The sequence below is a fragment of the Phasianus colchicus genome, chromosome 15 (assembly GCF_987193195.1).
Source record: "Phasianus colchicus chromosome 15, bPhaCol1.hap1.1, whole genome shotgun sequence".
In the NCBI taxonomy this organism is placed as follows: Eukaryota; Metazoa; Chordata; class Aves; order Galliformes; family Phasianidae; genus Phasianus; species Phasianus colchicus.
This window is the reverse complement of record NC_143450.1, coordinates 4,776,713-4,800,306: the sequence shown is the minus strand read 5'-3', so window position 1 is coordinate 4,800,306 and position 23,594 is coordinate 4,776,713. Positions and strand designations below refer to the sequence as shown.

The 23,594-nt window shown below is 39.6% G+C and overlaps 1 protein-coding gene across 7 annotated transcripts in view; it reads right to left on the bottom strand.

The window, feature by feature from the left end:
* The window catches only part of SLIT3 (slit guidance ligand 3), a 538,052-nt gene that overhangs the window by 398,947 nt on the left and 115,511 nt on the right, over positions 1–23,594 (bottom strand). The gene's annotated exons all lie outside the window — the stretch shown is intronic.

Here is a 23,594-nt window from a genome sequence, read left to right as displayed (position 1 = left end):
TCATTCATTCATCATCATTTTCTCCTTCTATTTTTGCTTCCTTGTACTCTTTTATGAATAACCTATAGAGAAGTGGAAAAAAATCTCACTACTGTTTTTGTTCACTCCATTAGAACTCAAATTTCCAAGATACCAAATGACAGTATTATATTCACAGTTCTCTGAGCAAAGAAAAGGCAGTTTTTAATTGCAGCTAATCATGCACAAGTGCAGAATCTCACTTAATTTAACAAGCAGCTGAGCAACAGTTGGAAACCTGGAAATGGCTTAAATTTAAGTCCTATTCCGAACAGCAGAGAGCTGGAACTTCCACGACACAGAAAGAAATGTCATTAGGCAATTTGCAGCCATAAGAAAGCACCATTTCTACATATCTCAACTTCCTCTATTCTATGCTGTGTTTCTGAACTGGGATACCTGAAAATCTGAGTCCATACCTTAGAGACCTCAAGTATGCAGCCGTAACTTATATTTTGCAAAAGCATGAATTGATTTAGCCATAAGGATGAGGGCTAGAACCAGCTCCTGAAGTACAAGGTAGTTTCAGTAAGAACTCTATCAAACAACCAAAAAAAAAAAAAAAAGACTGTATTAACAGAGGATGCTATTTATGAAACATAAAGGAAAAAGAAGAAAAATAACACAAATTAGTCTTCAGTTGAATTAGAAAAATACTTACAAACAATAATAAGTCTATTGACCACTGCTACCTATTTCCTTAAATGCAAGAGTTTGTCTCACTGACAGCCAAATTGCCATTACAAGGGGACTTTCAGCTGCGACCTATTTTTCATGGGTTTGTCCCAGTTAGTGTCAGTGAAATCCATGAACTGACAACTTGTATGAAAGGAAGATTTTTCACTATGGCTGAACGGACTCCAAAATCTTCTGGAATATCTGAAAATTCATCTTCTGATTGCATTTATGACATTTTCTAGTGATTGCAGTTGCAGAAACAAAGACAAGTGGCTTCACATACATAAGATCCTACAATGTAAAAATTAGCTGTTACAACGCGTCTGACTTCACAATTCAGATCTGTCTTACAATTTAATTTTTAAAGCAAACAGTAAATTTAAGGGAGAAAAAAAACATAACATTAAACACAGTTTGCTGAAGCAGTTATACACTAGAAATTATTCTTCCTGCTCCAGTGATTTATCCAAGGGCAAGGAAGCTTATACATCAAGAACTAATGTAAATTGAACACAATCAACTGAAGTGGTTAGTTTTCATTTCATCTTGTGTGAGGTTACACAGAAAGGTCCCAATCTCCTTAATGGGACTCGGGTGCATAGCTAAGTACACTTGCAACTAAAACACTGGCTAGAAGCTGATATAGCAACAAAGAGCAAAGTGAATGCCTCTCACCAAAAAAATAAACACAGAATCAGGAAGAAAAAAGGCCCAGAGGAACTAGTTGCTATTTACAGTAAATTAAACAATGAATAATGAAAAAAAATGGAAAATTCACCAATAGTTCACTAAACTTGCCTACATTTGTGCAGGTAATACAAGTTTTGAAGATACAAAGGAACCCAAAAGCCTATCACAGTTGAACACACCACGTTTGTGACTGCTATCAGAAACAAACGAGCAGAGCAATTTTTCCATCCACCCACTCCATCACTCTCCATTTTCATTCTGTTTGTTAGAGGATTTAGAATCTTTTTCAACTTTGAACATCAGAAATCACATGCAGCATCATCTCTGTTTGCTGTGGAGTAGAGCTGACAACATTAAGCTGCTGAGCACTCTGACGTATCTGGTAAATGATTGAGCAACATAGCAATTTTTATTTTTATTTTTACTACCACAATACCTGCAAAAGCCCCAAGACAACAAGAAGCAGGATAAATCTTCCATGGCAAAAGAGATCTAAGTATTTAGATAACAGCAGCTGCTGTTGACAGCCAAACAGCTCCATAACTGTAGAAAGTGCCTATTTTTAAGCCAAGAATATTTAGCTTAGCAGGTATTATTTTACTCTTTTCAACTAATTTCCTGTTTACAGTCCACTTCTCTGTGAATTCAGATCTATTGCATTTGTTGCTTATCTATTCCAGATTCTCTTATTTCTCCTATTTGAAGCAAGATTTCTGATGTGTGTCTGCATGCTGTTGTCCCTAAGCTGTGGCATATTGCTGATTAGAAATGTGTCAGTACCTTGTGAAACAACAATTAGACAAGCAGCTGTAGTTACTACCTGCCAAAAGAAACAGCACCCACCAATTCTGATCAGCCACCCGTTTTAGCAAAGGTGTTCAGGCTGAAACATCAGGACAACGTCACCAATGCCAAGTCAGATTTCACAACTGTTCTTCTTCCTCCATCTCCTCCAAAATGTGTAGAGAAGGGACAAAGCACACCCTGCCCTTAAGCAGGCTGCAGCACACCACGATACAAAGCATGGGTACCACATAACCATCCAAATTCCTTTTTTACTTGTGAAAGATTTGCATGACATCAAAAGGTGGCAGACGTGGGAGCTTTTGCACAGAACTAAGAGCTACCAAGAAGTCTCCTAGGCACGACTGTTTTTCTGCTCTCTATTATCAGTAAAAGTTTATGCATCTTCACACACAAAATAATTACATTTAATCAAAAGCTTCTGCCCTAAGGTTATAATTATCATTGATTCACTCTGCACTGCTAAATTAGTAGTCCTGTAACGAGGCAGTTATTCAATTAGAAATTGTCAATCTACAGACAAAGGTAAGGCTAACTTAGCAGTTAGAAGGAATCGGTTTTTAACTTAAGTTTGTACTTCAGAAGAGAAGTCTGCAAAATATTTATTCTTCTAAATTCTCAGATATAGGCAAATATAACAGATGGTTACCTGCCTAAGTACATACAAGAAAACTGTTTGGGTTCAGTTACAGGCAACTGAATTTAAGAAGAAAAAAAAAGAAATACATCGGTTTCCAACATCAAGCATTCAGAATATTTACATTACACGGCTCCATGTCTCCAGTCACCTCTCAGGAATGGTCATTAACACTGTTCTCCACACTACCCCTGGATGCCACTGTTTTACACTCATCTCTGCACTTCTTTGCTGGCTTTGAACACTGGCCATATTTCTGCACAACTGTAAGCATTTGTTTAACCCTTAGCAGGACAAGGTAATTCATCCCCACTGCTCAGCTGACACAGGAAGAGGAAAGATTTTCATTGCCTAGAAGCACTTGCAGGAATATTTTCATTTTACACAATTCATATAGTTCTATTGGAATTCTTACCATTTTAATTTCAGCACAAATAAAATCACAAATAAAATGGATTAGCTATTTTTAAAAGGGTATGTAAGTTAAAAAGCAGAATAGAGTCACTACCAACCATAGACAAAATTGGTTCTTATCCATCCCTCTGATACTTCAGCAAACAAGAGAGATGAAGAACTAGGCTTTAAAGTCCATCTGCTTTTGGGGGATAAAGAAAAACAAAGAGCTCTATGCTCTTCCCTATTTAAAGATGGAGTGAAATCCTTCTACATCTCACCTTCACTAATAGCAGAAATCCATCCTGAGGTAAAGCTGATGAGCAGCCCTCTGACTATAATGACTAAGCGTAACAGAACTGCCAGCTCACCTCCTTTTTAAGCTTTTTATTTTACTCTTCTTTTTTTTTTTTTTAACTCCTTTTTATTTTTCTTTCTTTTTTTTTTTTTTTGTGGCGAGCTAATAGTTAATTCTATCAGTGCAGTCTGCATCTACAACTGCAGTGATTCCCAATGTAGTCTTCTGCTAGATGCAGTTACATTAAAAAAAGCTTATTTGAAAAGTCAGACTAAGCAAGTAACATTCTATATAGAATCGGTTCAACTTAGATCTATATATTTTCTGTATAATTAATATGTTCTGCACGCACAAAAGGAAAATGGTAAGGTCACAGACTGCTTAAAAATTAAGCAGTGAAAATGAAAGCTGCACACTCTCCAAAAGCCAGGGGTGAGATACTACAAAACAAATGTCGCCATGAGACCACTGCAAGCTGCCTGCACAATGTCAAAATCCTATGGCCTGTATGATGTGGATGCAGGCATAACATGTTTGACTCAAAAAGCAAGCCCAACCTGAAATAGCATTTCTATATATTAATATTGAAAGCATTATTGTAATAATTGTTTTTAAACCAGGCATGCTTCTTTCTTATATTATTAAACCTATCTTCTATTGTACTCGTCCTGCACGAGCTGCATTGCAAGAAATATACTAAGATAAATATGAATTGATTTTCAAAGCATAACATCTTTCAAATAGATCAACATAAGAGGTAATGGCTTACATCAATAAAATCAAATTGAGACTTAATAGATACACTGGAGTAATTCCCAACACTTAATCAACAATCTTATTAAAAATGTATTGCAAATGTTTCTTACATAAAACAGATCATCTTATGGGATTTAATATTATTCTATTCAGTTCTTTGCAAATGTTTATTATCATTACAAGTTTCCTGCTTCTCTGAAAACAAGACTAAAACCTTAAGTACTTCTCACTACAAGATTTAAGTAATGCCCTACACATCAAAGGTAAACACAAATTTATCCCACTGAGAATTCCTACCTGGAATAATGCAGTTCACTTCACTCTCTATGCCAAGTGCCACTCAGTCTTTAATTCACATGAATATTTTCTACGTTCAGTTTGTGTCTTGATGTAAAAGCTGCAGACTTCTCTTATTTCAACATTCTCAGCCCTCGTTTTGGGGAGAGTTAATCACCAGAGAGAATACTCTACTTTGGACTTCATGGGGAGCAATCTGAGAGCTATCTGAGTGCTAAGTTCTTCTGCTCTTGTCTATCAGATTCTTACCATTGGCTCTCCCCATGTGCTGGCTGCACTTGGCTGGAGCTTGGATTTGCCAACCTGCACTGTTCTGCTGCAGTGACAAGGCAGAAACCACAGCCAACAACTCAGATAAGTGCGCCCTAAAGAATAAGGTGCAAAACAAGAAACAGCAAACAAAACAGTCCCCCCAAAAAATCAAGAAGAGGTTAAAACAATTAAGGGTATGAAAAATTTACCTAGTGCATCCCATTAAAACAACACTCAACTCCCTGGCTAACAAGGTGTCCAGCACTTTAGAAGAACATAATGGTGCAAACTACAACCACGGTCACTATTACTTGGGTCTCCATCTCATTCCACAGTGCTGAGATGAGTTCTGTTCTTCTGATCTCAAAACAGAAGGCAACTCTAGCCTCCTCCCAGATTTTAAGTTCCTTCTGTGATACTGTTGGTTTGTGGTTTGGTGGTTTCTCTCTTAGGGTGGCATGGGAGTGGGTGGAATATTTTTCTTTTCATCTTCACCGTTTATGCATTTCCTTAAAGCCATACATGCAAAAAAGTTCCCATGGCTTGTAGCAGCTACTATTGAAAACTAATTATCTTTAGCACATTATATGTGGAAATAGACCATGAAATGCAACAATGTGCTTTACATATTTCCAGAAATGCAGATGAGAAATTCTGAGTATTTGAATGAACGCACCATGGAAGTGCAGGGTTTCCATGACAAGCACTAACAGACAGACAACGAGCCTGATGAGAAGACAGCCTGGGAAGTGCTGCATGGCACAATGGCAGTTACACCAAGGTTACTATGCTGAAGTAAGACTGTGTTTAAGCAGAATCAGATCTTCCTTATTTTTTAAGTGGTACACTCTGTTTTCCATAGGTCTAGTTCTGAGCGCAGTAGGCAGTTTCATTAAAGTTGCAATTTATACCTATCTCCCTCTGTGAACCAGTCTCTCCTTCTGATTCTCTTTTTCAACTCATCATTGATTTCAAACCATGTATTTTCATCTCAAATAGTTCCTGAAGCACACCTCTCCCTCCAGCAGCTGAATGTCAGTAATCTCATTTCTTTGAAGACACTGATCTGGAATTTCAGACTCACCATAAAAAGGCAGCCAATAGTTAAAACACGCATGCTTTGCTGTTAGAAAAACATGATCTGATCCCAGGCAACACAAGCCTTGCCCATCAGGATTTAAGACAATTATTTACAGAAACATTTGCTAGAACATCAGCTTCTACACTTCCACTATGTTAGTTGCCAAAAGACAGACCACACAGATCACAAAATGCAATTGGACAGAGTTTAATAACTGCTACATTTTGACAGAGACAATAACTTACCGTATTTATGCACTTGCTTTATGAATTGCCTTGTGCTACTAAACTCTTGCCAAAGACATGTCTGCTGCATATATTGTCTCATTCCTCCTAAATACCTTCAGGGATCCCAAGAATCAAGTCATCTTCAAAACATGCGCGTTTGTATTTTACATATGGAGATCTTCAAAGACAGAAGATTTCCTACCCTATTCTTTGCACAACTTTCAGCAGTTGTGCATTTCCTTTTCTCATCTGAGTTGATGACAGGGTATATTACCAGTTTCTCCAGGCACAGAAATACCCTAAATAGCTCTCTTGTACTATTCACCCCGCTATTATGGACCCAACTCTTCTTCCAATGCGAGCTCAAAATATTTCACATGCAGTCTTACATGAAAACAATATAATTAAAAACATACTTCAAAGTCACTGTGTGTGCCAATCATCATGGTATTCGTACATTTAAATTATAAATGTCTTGCACACATCTGAGTATTTTTATGCTTTCATCTTAAGAATGCAGGAAACTTGAAGCTATTACTATATATTTCCAGACAGCTCTGTTAGCTCCCCACCATTTGAAGGTTGCCCTGCAGTTTCTACCTCTTCTTCCCTCACCTCTCAAACACTTGCCAGAAGCACAAGCACATTTTGTCACTTGATTATTCAGGAACTTACTCTTCACTGCAGTATAGCACTGTGTTATCCTCTGACTGCAGAATCATGTGGCTAAAAGTTCTTGTGGTGACCTCTTAATCCCTCCACTGAGATGTTAAGATATCTTCTGAAACATCTTTCAGATCCTGCTGCATACCTGTCTGTGCAAGCACAGTCCACATTGGAGAACACTGCTGTCCACACAGATCTGCATATTGCACTTAACAATTCTGTTTACCCTTCAGGAATGATACATGCCCAATCCAAGTAAGGGAAAGTCTCCAAACCAGGGACTCAGCAGCTGTTGGTCATCAGAAAATACTTCTTCGTTTAAATAAAAACATTAGGAAATACATTTTTCAAGAAGAAACACATACGAATCTCAGCCACTAACAAACCTGCGTTGGCTGCACTAGTATTACACTGCTGCTTACTTCATCCTAACCCTGCAAAAACATTGTGAAAATCAACACAGACTCAGAATATTTTTTATATACTAGTTACACTTTCACAGGTTTGTTTCCTTTAAGCAATGCAAGTGCAACAGCATTACACTGCATAAACTTTTCAAGTGTGTCCTCTAGCACAGTGCTCCCTTCTTCACAAGAGCTCTCAGCTGCTCAGTGCTCTCTTCTTGAGCAGTGGGGCTGGGGCAAACAATCTCAGACCTTCTGCAGCAAATATCAAACTCAGCATCTCGAGCCATTTATGATCCTGTTGCTCCTCACTGTCCTGTACGGAAGAGGGGGGACTGACATCTGTCTGCAGGAAAGCTCCAAGATTTAGAGAGTGCTTTGCACAGAATTCTGCCAAACTCTGCTAATTCTCCTGAAATATTAAACAGTGAATGTTCTGCAATTACTAAAAGAAATGGCTGGAGAGATCAATTCATACAATCAGATTAGTACAGCAAAACAACTTCTGATATATGTACTGCAAGGATTCATTGCTAGGTTATGTTTCCTGTAACTTTCACATCAGTGAAGCACAAGGAACTGTATTTACCAAAACACATAAGCGGAAATGCGGAAGGAAATAAAAAACCCAAGATCCACTGGAAATACCATTATTATTGTGAGGGGAAGGAGTGAGAAATAAATAGAAAGGAGTCCAGACAAAAGCAAATAATTCTCAGCACTATGTAAAGCCCACGGCTCAGGCTCTTAGGATGCAGTTAGATGATTGCCCTTTCAGTGGCAGGTCTGGCTCAGCCAGCATCATCGTTTCAGCTGCCCTTGCCTTGCCGTGATGGCAGAAGTTGTCATGTCCTGACCATATTTGAATAGGAATAAGACTGCAAGACTTAAGAGTTAACCCATGTAAAAAGACATATTTCATTTCTTGAATTTCTTTTTCATTCCAGTCAGTTCCACCTGGTTGCCTCGCCGAGGAACAAGTTCCATTATCAGATACTGGCATCTCAGTCAGCACACAGCCACTAAGACCAAGCCAGCACGTAACATGCCAGGCTCAGTGGTAGCGAGGGCACAGGAAAGGGTCACTCAGTCTCACTTCTCAGACTGCAATGAGTGCCCATTAGCCTACAGCTCTGCACCCCTGGGGACAGCTTAACAGAGAGCACCCACACATCCTTCTTCACAGAAGTGACCCAGAAAAGGCCTAACTCGGGCTACATCCTGTTCCCAGACTAATTCAGAAGCACCAGAGAAATGGGGCGAGGGCTAAATGGATGGCTTTGACTGCGGCAAGGACCTGGCCACAGCCACCACCTTCCTGCCTAAGTGACACAGCCTCGCTCCACCCGTGCCTCGGTGCAAGAGCTGTGCCAAGGCACACAGCCCTGTGGTTTGAGAAGCAACCGCAGAAGAGTAAAACAAAATGCTTCTGTTTACTTAACTAATGTGAATGAATAAAGAGGTTTGACTTGGAAAACTTCTGCTTGAGTGCACTCACAAATCACACCCACAGCAGGTCTGACCAATATAGCTGGTATTTACAACACCTTACTTCACACCAGGAAAAAAAAAATCATTAAAAAACAAGGCATTTTAGTGTACTGAGATTTCAGTTTTGCTTTCACCTACAACTATAACCAGTGTCCTTGCAAAATGCCCTTCGATATTTGATCAAAACTAAAAGTTAACATACTTTCCTCTTTCTTCTCAACACACTGTCTCGTTTCTTCCACTTCACAATTCAGAACAAAAACAATCTGAAACCAAACTGGAATCACACATAAAACATCCCTTTGCTGTGGGTAAATCTTATACAACAGGAGTCAAAGCAGATTCATGGGAGAATTCTTTTAATCTGAAGAAAAAGCAGCTGAATAGAGACTGATTTTTTGTATTTTCTCAATGTCAGTATTGATATATAAGTTATTTCAGTCCATCTCTGTCCCCAAACATTGTTTGGGATGCATAGACACACAGCATTAAAACGATGGCATGCTTGATATAAAAAAAGGAATGTGACAAAAGCCAAAACCAAAGTATGGCAACAATTTGATAGCCCAGCAGTGTTTTGCCCTCCTGAACCCTGGCAACGACCCAGAGGATTTGCACTCCACTGCTAATCACAAGTCTGGCTGTGGCCATTTCCCATAACATTGCTGAAATTCTCCAGAACTTGCCCTCTCAGCTCCGCTAGCCAAGCCATACTGAAACTATTTGCTGTGTCCTTGGGCTGTCACTCACAGCTGCCCTGCCCCAGCCTCCTGGCCAGGCTGCAGCCCTCCCACACCTCCCACTGACCCACAATGAGAGCTAAACGCTCCCTTGGGAAAGCGGCTCCTTCTGCAGAGCTGCTTTTCTCACAGCAGAAGTAGCAGGTGCTCCTTCCTGACACACTTTAAAAGCAAATCATACACTTAATATTGAAGCTTAAATATATAAAATATACTCTTCGTTCACACATAAACAATAATTTGCAATCTCTTTTTCAAGTTAACAGACCAAAAGCTGCTTCTATGCAGCATGCTGGCTGCTCCAGGATCAGCCACCAAACGCTCCCTTTGGCAATGGATGGTAACAGCTTTGGGTGATCTGATTCTCCCCTGCTGTATCAGGAAGTATGGCTACGACAATCCAGTTTCTGATCTGTCCATTAGTTCCTATTACACCTTAAGAAGTGGACAGAGTTAGTAGCCCCGAAAAAAATCACAATGAAATTTAATGTTGCTTAGATCACTCATTCAGGTTTGGCCAGTTCCCTGCATTTAACCAATAATTTCCCCGGCTTCCAAGGCACAGCACAGCTAAACCCTCTGCTTCCTGTCTATAGAGTAATTAATACTGTTTAAAATTAGGATGTACAACTGATGAAAAACATCTGAACTTCAAGAACAGGAACGATTCAAATTTAATCTTCTAAAATTATTTATTTTACTTAATACTTACTTATTTTCCAAAAATTTAAGACAATTCAAAAAGCATTCATTAAAAACTCCAAGGATCTCAACGGCTGGCTATGTGTCTTAGCTACAACAATCCTAAAGTGAACGGGAACTTCAACATAATGTTTTACTGAAAACTACAGCAGCATGCACACACACAGACACACACATAGAGAGTTTTTAAGAGCAACTCCATATCAGCACAGCATGGAATGTCAGTGATGGAAACAGCCACAAAGAGCCAGGAAAATATCCATGTGTGAAGGCACCAAACAAAGATGTGTGAGTCCTTAAAAATAAAGAAGTAAATAAAACTGACCAATTCTTAGCACCAGCACTATCCAACTCTGAGATAATCCACAGGTAGTGCTCAATTAAAAATGACCTCCAGTTCTTCAAACACAAGCAGTTCACGTGGAGCGCCTGCTTCAGCAGCTGAAAGTTCCTATCACAACACTGAGTCCTCCTTAGAATGTTCAAAATTCTGTGTCCTTCTCTGTGCCTGCTAATTTTTATTTGCCAACATGACTTGAAAAATGTGTGCGAGCTGCTCAGCTGTCACTGGTAGATTCTGAAGAAATAGATTTACCACCTAAGATTTGTGTTTTCACAAGCTGTGATGTAGTGCAGTTAGAAATGCTGAGCAGAACAACGTGCAGATTTACAGCAGATGGACTGTGCAGACACCTAAATCAAATTCAGTGCAAGGACAGGTAATCTAATATGCAAATAGAAAAGTGCATCTGCAAAACAGGAGCGTTAAGTCCAAGTTGCTCTTCATAACTATGGATATTTACAACATGGATTCTATCTGGGCTGCACAAAACAACAACATAAGAAATGATTTGCCTTGACTTTTATTTGCTTGAAGTGTCTTTGTTAAATATTCTGAAGTACGTTACCACTGAACGTTATTTTTGACTTCAGGTGGTTAAGAAATGCATGCTTTCATATTAGTTGACAGTGTGAACTGCAAGCACAGGGCTGCAGTAAATCAGCAGGCACGATCCAGACCAGCATCCACACCAACCCACACTGCAGGGAGCTGCCTATGCAGAAATCCAGCAGGGCGGGCTCCTGCTGGCTATTAGATAGCCTGAATATTGGAATAAAACCTGTGCCAGAAGATCCTCCTGTGACTGTCCCTCCCAGGCTGCCAGACAGAACAGGGATCACTCAGCCTCCCACTCTTTCCTCCTCTCATATTTTTATGGCTAGGCACCACAAGTGAAATAAAAGCAGCCAATTAGCCTATACCTGCATAAAATCATGAGGGGAAATCCAAAAAACAACTTCAATTCCCAGAAGTAGCCTCTAAGCATATTTTTATTAAGTGATGATAGTTGACAATACGTTAAAAATACATTTCCCATCCTTTTATTCACGCACTGAAAAACTCCAGGGATAACTGAAAGAAATAAAGGCAATGCACCTCAAAGGCAGTTGTTGTATTTTCCCTTTGGAAGTACAAAATGCGTGACCTTGCAATGCAGGTAAGTGATCTCCTTCCTCAATGACACTGAAATGTGGTATTTTCAGAAAGAATCATAGCTCTGTAATTAAAACTGGGATGCATGCATTCACAAAAAGAGTTGCTTGATAGAGAATAAGGACTCAAAGTTGGAACACCTTCAAAGTAACCAATAATTTAAGAATTAAAGTAGTTGTATCTGAAAATGTTTAATATAAAATTAACATTGACTCAAGTTTCTAAAATAACCCAAACCATTCATTTTCAATAGTTAGTAGTTCAGATAAGGAAAAAAAAGTTCTGACTTTTAATCCATGTCCTTTACAGGAACATTAAATCCCGTAACAGGGAGACATAAGTAGTAAAAATTTCCTAAGTAACATTTGAACTGGCCTACTCTATTTTATTTTATTTTTTTAAGGCACTTTGCTTGTGTGCCTGTAAGAAAAGCAGTGTAACAAAGCCTCCAACCAATCATCTTGAACAATAACCACTTGCCTTTGTTGGGAGGAAAATCAAAAATTGAGTCTTCTATTATTTTTCTTAGTTTGTTTAAAAAAAAAAAAAAAAAAAAGACAAAAAATCCACAACCAACCAACCAAAAAAAAACCAATAACACTGTGTAACAGTATTATCAACACTGTTCTTCTCCTAAATTCAAATCACTAAACCCAGCCACTGTGAAGAAAACCAGCTCTATGCCAGCTGAAAGCAGGGCAGCCAGGAAAGCTCACTGTGGGTCCTGGGAGCCAGCTCACAGCCATACCCTGCAGTACAGGCCATAGCACAGCACTCCAGATGACATTCTTGTGGGGATCTCATCATTTTTCATCTTGAACAAGGCAGGAAAACTTGGATCAGCCAGAAGAAAAGAAAAAACTCAACTGGAAGTGCCCTTCCCCATAGAAGCTCTCTGCCAATCCCACTACGAAAGGGCTCCCAGAGCAGAAGCCTCTGAAAGGGAAACATTATTTCATTTTCTAGGACTAACCTGGAATCACCCATACACGTATGTTATCTAATAATCCTCACACAGCCTAAAGACAGGTCATTCCATTCTTAAAAGGTGGTTTTAAGCTTAGAAGAATCAGTTTGTACTGAGGAAACGGATCAGCTATCAACTCTTTCCTACAGACAGATGTTACAATGTAGAACATACAAACAGTGCACACCAAGGTGCTTCCACCTCTGAAAAAGATACTAAAATAAACCTTACAAGCAGATCTGAACAGCACAATTTGGAGCAAAAGACAGCTAAAAATGAGTTTCTTTACCAAGAGCTCTTCTAACTTCATTAACTTTCAAATTTTGAGGGAGTTGAGAATCCTCAGCTCACACTCACACAAGATGCTGGTTATAAGCACAATCTTAGGCTCAGTATCTTCCAGCACCCACCAAAATCCTCTCTGTTACGCTCCATCTTTAATTTGGATAGTAAAAAAAAAAAAAAAAAAAAAAGGGAAAAATGTACAATCTAGTAGCCCATCCACAACAACTGTCAAATCTCAAACCAGCTAAACATTTCCATAATGTAACACTACATATGGCAAGTAATGCACGTTGGTTGCTCTGAAAGTAATGCCTCCTATGTATTTCCATGGAAACTGATACAAAGAACATAATAACACTATTTTTTTCACATAGTTACCACCATTAGCTGTGCATTTTTACCAGCAATGAACAAGAGCCTGCATGCTGCACTTGTAAATCTTCACAAGCAAAGGTGACCCACAGTCAGCACTGCTGAAACGCCCCACCAGCACCTCACTGTGCTCACAGCCACTGTTTGTTTTCCACAAATGTTCAGCAAATGTTGACCAATGTCAATGGCTGTCATTTTTTCCACACGGAGGAATTCAATTCCATCCCTTTGCTTCATACGTGCTTCCATGTCAGATGCCATTGGTCAGCCTGCCCCTCTGCTGCCATCTGTCACATGGCAACATGTAACAGGAAACTGGAGGGAAGGTTCAGCCTCTACTACCATTACCTCTGATGTCATGGGCCAACAAGATAAAATAGGAGGCATTACTTTCAGAGCAGCCTTTGTATTAACCCACACAATAGCTCAGGTGATAGCAGATCTGTGGAGGTCACCTGGTTCAACTTCCCACTCACAGCACAACCAGCTTTCAAGCCAGACATGGCTACTAACTGACAGGAAGAAATCCAGAACAGTCTGTCTACAGGGAAATAGAATGGACAAATAACGTTGACAACATAATATTAAATAAGAAACCTTAAAAAAAAAATCAGATGTCAGTTAGGAAAAAAAAAAGAAAACAACCTAGTAATGGCTGATTCAAGACAAGCTATGACCTCTATGTCTGCAACTAATCCCCACACAGTCTGTACAGGTGAAAGCAGCTGAAATGGGTGAAAGTTTCTCTGACAAATCTGACAAGCATCTGTTGACTAATTCAAACCATGCAGTTTGATGTTACACATCAGTGTCAGTGGCTCCCCAACTCTGCAGAAATTCAGCATGGACACCAGTACCTTTAGCATCCCTAGCCCTTCTGCAGCATTTAACTTCTGCTGGTAATTGAAGCAGCTTGTTTCAGGTATGAGTATCCTGAAACTTCAACTACAACGTCCAAAGAAGAAAACAAGCTCATGATTATTTATTTTTAAGGTTAAAGTCTGACATCAGTCTCAAAGCCTGTCACACATCACTGCATCCCACAGACCAATATAGTGACAGATTCTTGGTAGATGCACTTAAAGCACAAAGAAATTGGATCCTCTCATTGAGCGGAGCCACAACAAATTGCAGCTGTGAGAGAGTGAGGTAAATCCTTATTTTGAACATGCAGTAATGCCATTTGGAAAAAGGAGTAAAAAGCAGCAGCAAAAAAAAAGTTTTTTTAAATCCAGTCAAGCAACTGAAATCCCAGTTTTTAAGATAAAATAGTGAAAATTGAGGCCAAGAAAAAGAAACATCAATTTTTTTTTTTTTTTCATCTACTTCACCACCAACTGGGGCAAGTGGCATGCTGCACTGTTTGCTACCCATGTCAGGAAAAAGAATGCCGACATTATTGCTGTAACCCCTCCAGAGCTTGTAATTACCGATGAAAATAAAGTAAACTAAATCAAAACCAAGCAGACTAACTGTGCAATGCTAATCTAACTCAATCTCACTACATCCACAACTAATAGAGATGGAAATACAGTACCAAGCAGTTTCCATAATGTAGCTAATAGAAGGAACAAAACAAAACACGCATAGAGCTTCAGTAGATAACTTGTGGTGTTAGACACTGGCTAATGCAGCATTTTTCTTACTCAGGTGAGGATGTGCCACCACATCCTCTCAATAACCCAGTGAAATACATAGCTAGATTTACATGTTTTATGGCAGCCACTTTTAGAACATTGCTATTTCAAGTTTTGGCAGCAATAAAGACACACACCACAGCAGAAGAAATATGCCTCTAGAGTAAAGGCAGGCAAGTCAAGCAAAGTATCCCCTACTGACCAACAAGTGACCAGAACAAAAATGATTAAGAATCAGACACTAGAACAGCTGCCAGTTCTGAAGAAAAAGCACCAGCAATTAGCAGAAACTAAGCACAATACTAAGTTAGCTCTGCTCCCAATAAGAGAATGTAAAGTATGGGAATAATCTAGCAATAATTGAGAAACTGCAGAATATGAAAGTACAAGTACAAATGAATTCAGGAAAAAAGCAAAACTCTCACCCCTATGTATGTTTACTAGTTGTATACATGCTAATGTAGAAAAATCAGTTTCAGTCTGGAAGACATAATGTTCCAGTGCACTCAGCAGCCCCTCTGCACTGAAAACATGTTGCAGCAGGACTGGCACAGTGATTTTATCACAACTAACACAATAAACCATTTGCTTTACACGATGGTGAGACAGGATGCAAGATTATTTTCTTCACACGAGAAACTAACTGTAAAAGGATAACATTTGTATGCCATCGTATTGATTGACTTGCTTTCCAACATTTTCCACACACAGAGTTCAGTAACTGTCATGGCATCTTGCATATCAGCCACTCAGAACTTAACATATCTGCACGCAACAGTAAGGATTCAGTAATTTCATACCAGTAGGTTCCTGAAAAAATACTTTAGTGGATGTGTTCCCAAACAGCCTATCAGTATGTTAGTCACAATCCATCATATTTGAAAGTCCATGGCAGTCTGGTGAAGTTCCCACTGACTGGAAAAGGGGAAAAATAACCCCCATTTTCAAGAAGGAAAAAAAAGATCCAGGGAACCACAGACCGGTCTGTCTCAACTCTGTTCCTGGCAAGATCGTGGAGCAGGTCTTCTTGAAGGCAAAACCGAAGCACACAGAAAATAAAGTTGAGGTGGCAGGTGGTAACCAACATGGCTTCATCAAGGGCAAGTCACACCTGACAAACTTGGAGGACTTTTATGATAGAATTACAGCATCACATGGATAAAGGAAGAGCAACTGACATCATCTACCTGTCCTGCACATCTTTGTTACCAAAGCAAAGAAAAACAAACTTAATGGATGCACCACTCATTGGATAAAGAATTGTCTGGATGGTCAAACTCAGAGACTAGTGGTCAACAGAAGAATGTTCAAGTGGAGACTAGTGACAAGTAGCACCAATCCCTGAGGAATGCCATTTAACCTATTTTTATAGGCGACATGGACAGTGTGATCGAGTTTTTCCCTCAGCAAGTTTGCAGACGACACCAAGCTGAGCGGTGCAGTTGACATGCTAGAGGGAAGGGATGCCATCCAGAGGGACCTGGACAGGATTGAGAGGTGGGCCCATACAAACCTCATGAAGCTCAACAAGGTCAAGTACAAAGTCCTGCACATGGGTCAGGGCAATCCCTGTATTTGTAAGCAAATACAGGTTGGAGAGAGAATGGCTTGAGAGGAGCCCAAAGGAGAAAAATTTGGGGGTGTCAGTTGATGAAAGGCTCAACAAGAGCTGGCAATGTGCACGTGTAGCCCAAAAGGCCAACTGTATCCTGAATTACATCAAGAGAAGAAACACCAGCAGGTCAAGGAAGGCGATTCTGCTCCTCTGCTCTCATGAGACCCCACCTAGAGTACTGCTACCAGTTCTGGGGCCCTCAACTTAAGTGGGTCCAAAGGCAGGCTGCAATCAGATCACCCCTACGAGGACAGGCTGAGGGAGTTGGGGCCCTTCAGCCTGGAGAAGAGAAGGCTCTTGGGGGATGTTATAGGGGCCATCCAGTACCTGAAGGGTACCTACAGGAAAGCTATGAAGGGACTTTTTATGAAGGCATGCAGCAATAGGACGAGGGGAAATGGCTTTAAATAGACTAGACATTAGGAAGAAATTCTTTACTGTGAGGGTGGTAAGATACTGGAACAGGCTGTCCAGAGGTTGTGGATTCCCTCTCCCTGGAGGCATTCCAGACCAGGCTGGATGGGGATTTCAGCAACCTGGTCTAGAGGGAGGTGTTCCTGCCTATAGCAGCATTTGGAACTAGATGATCTTACAGGTCCTTTCCAACCCATACAATTCTATGATTCTATGAAGTTTAATAGAGCAAAGCTAAAGACAAGTATTTAATTCCAAATATGCTTCATACAATTCCTGAATGGTATTTGCATTTTTATTGCAGGAAATCTCAAACTTCAACAGTGGAATTACTGCATATTTGAATCAGCCCTTTAAGCTCCAAAGCATTATGTAAGAAGAAACATGCTAAAACCAGCTCTTAGAATCTTTTAACACACTGTCATGAGCCTCCATTTCCAGTATGTTACACAGAGCTAAGAAATAAGAGCTGCTCAAAGGCACACCCTGTATCACATCCTCCTCTTAGTCATAAGACTAAGAAGATAATAAACCTCCCTTGCTGATCTATTTCTGTAACAGCGTAACATTTCATGACTTGCAAGAGTAGCAACTCCTTAAGAAATAAAATTTAAATAACTTGTGCAAGTTTACAATGTAGGCTGCAATCGTGACACGAAACCACCTCACTCAGTCCAGATGAAATCCCTCCAGATCAGCTTCAGGTTGACCCTTTTGAAAGGCAGGGTCACACAGACACATGCTTCAGGCTGGAATCCCACTACTTCTCTCAGCTGAAGAAGATTTGAATTAGAATGAAATCCTGGATCACTCATGATCGTATTTCAATAGGAACCACAGAGCATTTACAAGTTATAGCAGTATTCATTTTGCTGACCTTTTTGTGTCTGAAACATTTGAAATAGACATGGCCTATAACCCCCTTGAAACATACTGAAAAATTCCAGGAAGCCTGAGTGCAGCTTCCCATTGTACACATTACAGCTTTCAAGAATAAAACAGAATAAGAATTAAAACAAGGCAGCTTTTGGTTTGTGTCATTTTGCCCACAATAGCATTTACACACAGAGCACTCTGAAGTCACCATAAATCTCTGCAGGTAAAGTTGAGTTCTGCTGCTGTCTAAAAGCAAACAGGAGACTGAGGTACCAGAAAGCCACAGACGGAAAAAGACTTCTCACTTTTGAAGTCACAGATTAAAATCCAGACCCCTGAGCAGCAGAATTTATCCCTCTCGTACCTTGGCAGTGATTGAGTCACCTACTACTATCCATATGAACACCAAAAACAGCACTTATTATTTGCAAGGTTTTTCCAGAGTATTTACAAGGACTTTTATAAATGGAATTTAATCTCATCTTTAACCTCAGGATGACAGTCTATTGTGGAAAGCAATGGAAGTATTTACATTATCATTACTATATTTTTCCTGTTAAGCAGATGAGATGTCTGTGCTTCAGGCCACTAATGCATTTGTACTGTCACTTCATGTAAGGAAAAAATGGCCTCAAACACAAAAAGGATGTTAAACATTCCTATCACCAACAAAGCTGTATCTGTTCTCTACTTTCACCTAGTTGCAAGAATGAAAATTTACAAGGGAATTTGCAAGTGCTCATTTTAACTATGGCCAGGAACCTCAAGTAGTTCTGGACCTTTCACTAAGCCAAGCGTTCAGCAAAATGCTTTTCAGCTGCTCTCAGTGCTCAGCCAAGGAGGAAAGTTCAAACGAAATTCACATAGGAATTAACTAAAAAGCATGTTTTTAAACAAAAGCAATATCCATACAGCAATAAATTACGAACAAGTACACCACGATGTGCTGATGTTTGCAGACTAGCTGTGGTGCAGACCCAAACAGCATGTTAACAAAGCAAATGAAGTGAATCCAACACACCATACTCCTTCCAGCAGGCAGTCAGACCAACATGGCCAGTCAGCTTCTGTAAAGAAGGAGCCTACAAACCAATGTAGGTCAGACTACCTACAGAAATAATACATTCACAGATGTAATCTAACTATTCTTTGGCCACACTGCAACCCACCAGACTATTCAACCCTCTGAGTTTAGCAATGCAGCCCATGGCTTTAATGCATGCCCTCACTCTGCAGAGGTCACTGCGAGGAATGCCTCCCCAAACACACCTTTACTACGAAGCAATGCAGAGGAACCACACTACCTCAAATGAGCAATGCTTGAATTATGCTAACAAAAGCAAAAGGCTGAAGTTCTGAAGTCAAACATAAGAAAATGGTAAGCCCAAAATACCCACCCACAGTCATCGTATTTCATGAGTTCTGTAATAGCTTTTAGTCACGTGAAAGCCATCATAACAAGAAGCTGAGTCACTATGTTTTGCCCCCAGTTTTAGGTTTTCTACTCTAAACGCAGAAGTTGAAGCCTGTTAATAAAGATGCATTTCAGACTGGCAGAGCATGCACCATCACCTTCACAAACCATGCCTCCAGCCATCCAGCTCATGAGTAATCATGGCATTCTGACAAAGCTGTTCTCCTGTAGTCACATAAAAGCAGCAAAATGGCCTGCCCCACGAACAGCTGTTAAAAGGAATTTGAATTCCATTTATCTTTGAGTGAAATTGCTGCAAGTCAACGCTCTTCACATCACTTATAAAAGGGCCTTGAAGATGGATCTCTCAGCTGAACAGAATACAGAAATCACAAACAGCCCATTTTACAGCTCATGCAGGATACTCACCAAGATAACTCTATGCACTTGGTGTATCTACAAAGCCTTAGAACTAATGGAACTTACTTTCTGCATTGTTAACATTGTGGTCTTTAGCACTTGACAAGAAAACTATATTCTGAGAAAGATATACTAAAGAAGGAAGTGGAATAACATCATAAAAGAAGTTAAAGCCTTCAGAGAGATTTACTGCCGCAGAAATTGCAGGAGACACAAAGAGCACAATAAAGCTACTTGATAAAGCAAATTCTCTGCTGTGAAACACTATTTTTCAACAGTCACCACCATTAGCAATGTATTTTTGCCATTAATTAACACCTATCACCTCACTGTGCCTTTATTCACCATTGAGTCTCCATAAAAGAACAAGTGTCAATGCATGTTAGCCAGCACCATTTTCTCCACATGGAAGAATTCAATTCCACACCTTTGCTTCATAAGCATTTCCATGTCAGACCCCATTGTGTCAGCCTGCCCCTCTGCTGCCATCTGTTACAGGGCAACACAACGTAATGGAATACTGGAGGGATGGCACAGCCTCTGCTGCCCTCCCACCAACATCCACTTCTGATTTCATAGATCAACAAGATAAAATAGGAGGCATTCTTTTCAGAGCCACCCTCATATAAAGCCAATCACTGCTTTCATGTGAGATTTCGTAAAAACTTAATGCTCACTTTCTTCCACCCAATTCAGGAAGACACTTGTCCACACCCATTCTTCTACAACTTCCCTTCTGAGACATTTGATTCCACGTTTCTGCTCAGCCCCAGAAATAATAAGCAGTTACTCAGTGTCAGAAATGGTTGAAACTAGGAATTGCATGCTACTGCAAAAGTCACCCTTCTTTCTGGAAGAGGAAACCACCTGTAAGCTTCTTCAGCTTATCAACACAACAGTTCTGCAATTTTTTTTTCTTTTAATGTACACAGTAAGCAAGGAATACAAATGTTCTCTAGAAGAAAAATATCAGTAGACTGCAGAAGTTCTGAAAAGTCATTTTCCTATACATCTCCAGGAAGCAAAGTCAGCAGGTTGAGAGAGGGGATCCTGCCTTCTGCTCTGCAGCGGCGAGACTTCAGTGGAGCGCTGTGTCTAGGTCTGGAGTCCTTGGCACAGGAGAGATGTGGACCTGCTGGAGTGCATCCAGAGGAGGGCCACAAAAACTCTCTGAGGGACAGAACACCTCTCCTAGAGGAGGGGCTAAGAGCTGGGGCTTTGCAGCATGGAGAAGAGAAGGCGGAGAGACCTATAGCAGCCTGTCAGTATCTAGAGGGGCTGCGAGAAGGAAGGGGACAGACTCTTTAGCAGGATGTGTGGTGTGGTTTCAAACTAAAAAGGAGACGTTTAAGATTGGATGTAAAGAAGTTTCTACAAGAGCAGTGAGGCTCTGGCATGGGTTGCCCAGGGAGGTGGTGGATGCCCCATCCCTTGGAGACATTCAAGTCAGGCTGGATGGGGCTCTGAGCACCTGATCTAGTGCAGGTATTGTTGTTCATTGCAGGGGAGCTGGACAAGACAACCTGTAAGGCTCTCTTCCAATTCAAAAGATTCTATGATATTCTTCATTATTCTGAAGATAAGAAACATTTCTGATGGGATTAATATCTAATTGGATAATGTGACTACATACTGAATTTTGCTGACATTAAAAGTAGGAAGAATTTTAAGAAACATCATAAACTATTTATAATAGTAAACAGCACTGTCGATGTGAACCTTCTTTGTTGAACTTAGGAGGTTCATAAGGCTAATCTTAGTGTTAGAAAAATATACAAAGCATTCTCCAGTTTAGGACTATGTTAATTAGACAGTAATGGTACAATCTTATTTAATATATTATCTCTCAGACTTATAATGTGCCTTTAGAAAATGCTTCTAAGAAAAGCTACATCTAGAAAAATGGACACCGAGCAACAGAATAAGGCTTCCATATCAGTAAGTGGCAAATTAATCTTACCAATTGTGAGTCCCCTGAATTCTTGGGCTGAACACCAACCAAAATACATCTGCTTTTTAAAAGCAAGGAAAAATACATTACTCATCTAAAATCCTTTGCCATAAACCACTCGCTCACACAAATTGACAATATACATCTTCTTAGAAAAAAGTTATCACTAAAACAACTTTCCCAAAGAGCACTCTTTCTACTCCAACTATGCTTACTTTCCTTAGGAGGAAAAACAAGGTTTTTGGTCAGTAGAATTTTAAATAACCGATTTTATAGAGGGTAAAGAGCCACAATGAGGATGGAGCCTTTTGACATGTTTTCATTCATTTTCTTCTCTCACAAAAATCTAATTTTTTTTTCAAATTAAAAAAAAAAAGTAGCCTTTTGCACTAATTTAGACAGAAAAAAAATCCATTGATGTCCCATAGAAAACTGATGTGTCTATATATTAAAAAAGCCTGCTAAATACATTATTTGCAACCAGAGCCAAAAGGAAGATATAAAATGACTTCAGCTTGATAAATGGTGTAAATGCATTCCAGCTATCTGCAGCAAAGATCTCTGACCTAATGCACATCATTCTCAAACCAGAAATGCACCCCAGAGACCAGCAAACACTTACTGTAATTATTTACTGTCTTCTCAAAAGACTCATTGCAATTTATATACAGTAAAACTACAGTTACTGTGTAGAAAAAACACAAAAAAACATGCTGTTGTAGCCTGAGCTATTTTGTCATGGCAACACCATAACCTGATATAAAAGCTGAATTGTCAGGATCCTGCTTTCATATGAAATGATAATGGAGCTGTAAAGTCAGAGATCCATGAGATCTCCTCCTGAAAAGAGAACAGAAATAAAAATAAACACTGTTTTGTTCAACTGGTCCCTTCTCCAAACACGGCTTCTGAAGAAATCCATTAAAGAAAAGATTCTGAATTTGATCAGACGACACGATGCTGTGATTCCACGCTCACAGCTTGCTAAGGGTCAGGCTGGAAAGGAGGATTTAGAAGCGGCAGTTCTAAAAGGTCGCGATCAAGTTTTGCACAAATCAAACACATGAATCTTGTAGCAACAATGAAGATCTTGGCTGTCAGAGGGCTCAAGGGAAAGCAGAATTCAGTAAAATCTAATCCACACCTGCCCAATTCAAACCAGAATATGCTGACTTATCTGAGCTAACTTCTGATTCCAGGCACATCGTGCAATAGGATGACAGCTCTGCTAGAAGTACACTGGAGCTGTCCTTGATAAATAGTAAGGCAGGAGCCACAGAGTTCCAGCTGCTCCTACCAGGGATCAGCAGATGAAGCTACCTAGACATAACCAAATATGCACAAACACCAAAAGTCAAAGATTCACATGATTTTGTTTTTAAAAAGAGATGGACAATACTAATGTATAAAAATATAATTTACAGTTAATATGAGTTTGCATAGGCTGTCAGCATCCAGTAATTTTATCATTAAAATTGCTTTTTTATTCACACATGCTCACAACAATACATGTCTCTCACTTGGCCTGGCAGGGTGTGTGCATGCTTTCTTGCTTCTAAGTTCCCTTTAAAAACAACAAAGTCAAAGAGACACTGAATATTTGCTGACAGTTTTCCAGTTATCAAAATCCCAGTTACTTATTTGACTTTTTAGAGTGATAGGTATAGCATATTAGTTATTTATCTCCTAATAAACCAGGAAACTCACTATTCAAGTACACACAGCTATGTTTATAAACTTCATAAACAAATTTGATGCTTTATTTTAATAACAGAAAATAATAACCTGAGGATCAAAGCCTCTTTATAGAACTGTTCCATTACATACTTTGATTTACAGTACTTCTTTGCCACATTTAATCACTTCTATAATTATAATCCTTGCTTTTTCCCCCTCAATGGTTCAATATGAGTAAAACTGTATGGCTTTTGATACTGTTTTTCTCCATTTCTGGAAATATCAAAAGTGCCTTTATATTATTCAGATTTCTCAATAAAAACACCTGCAGTTTGAA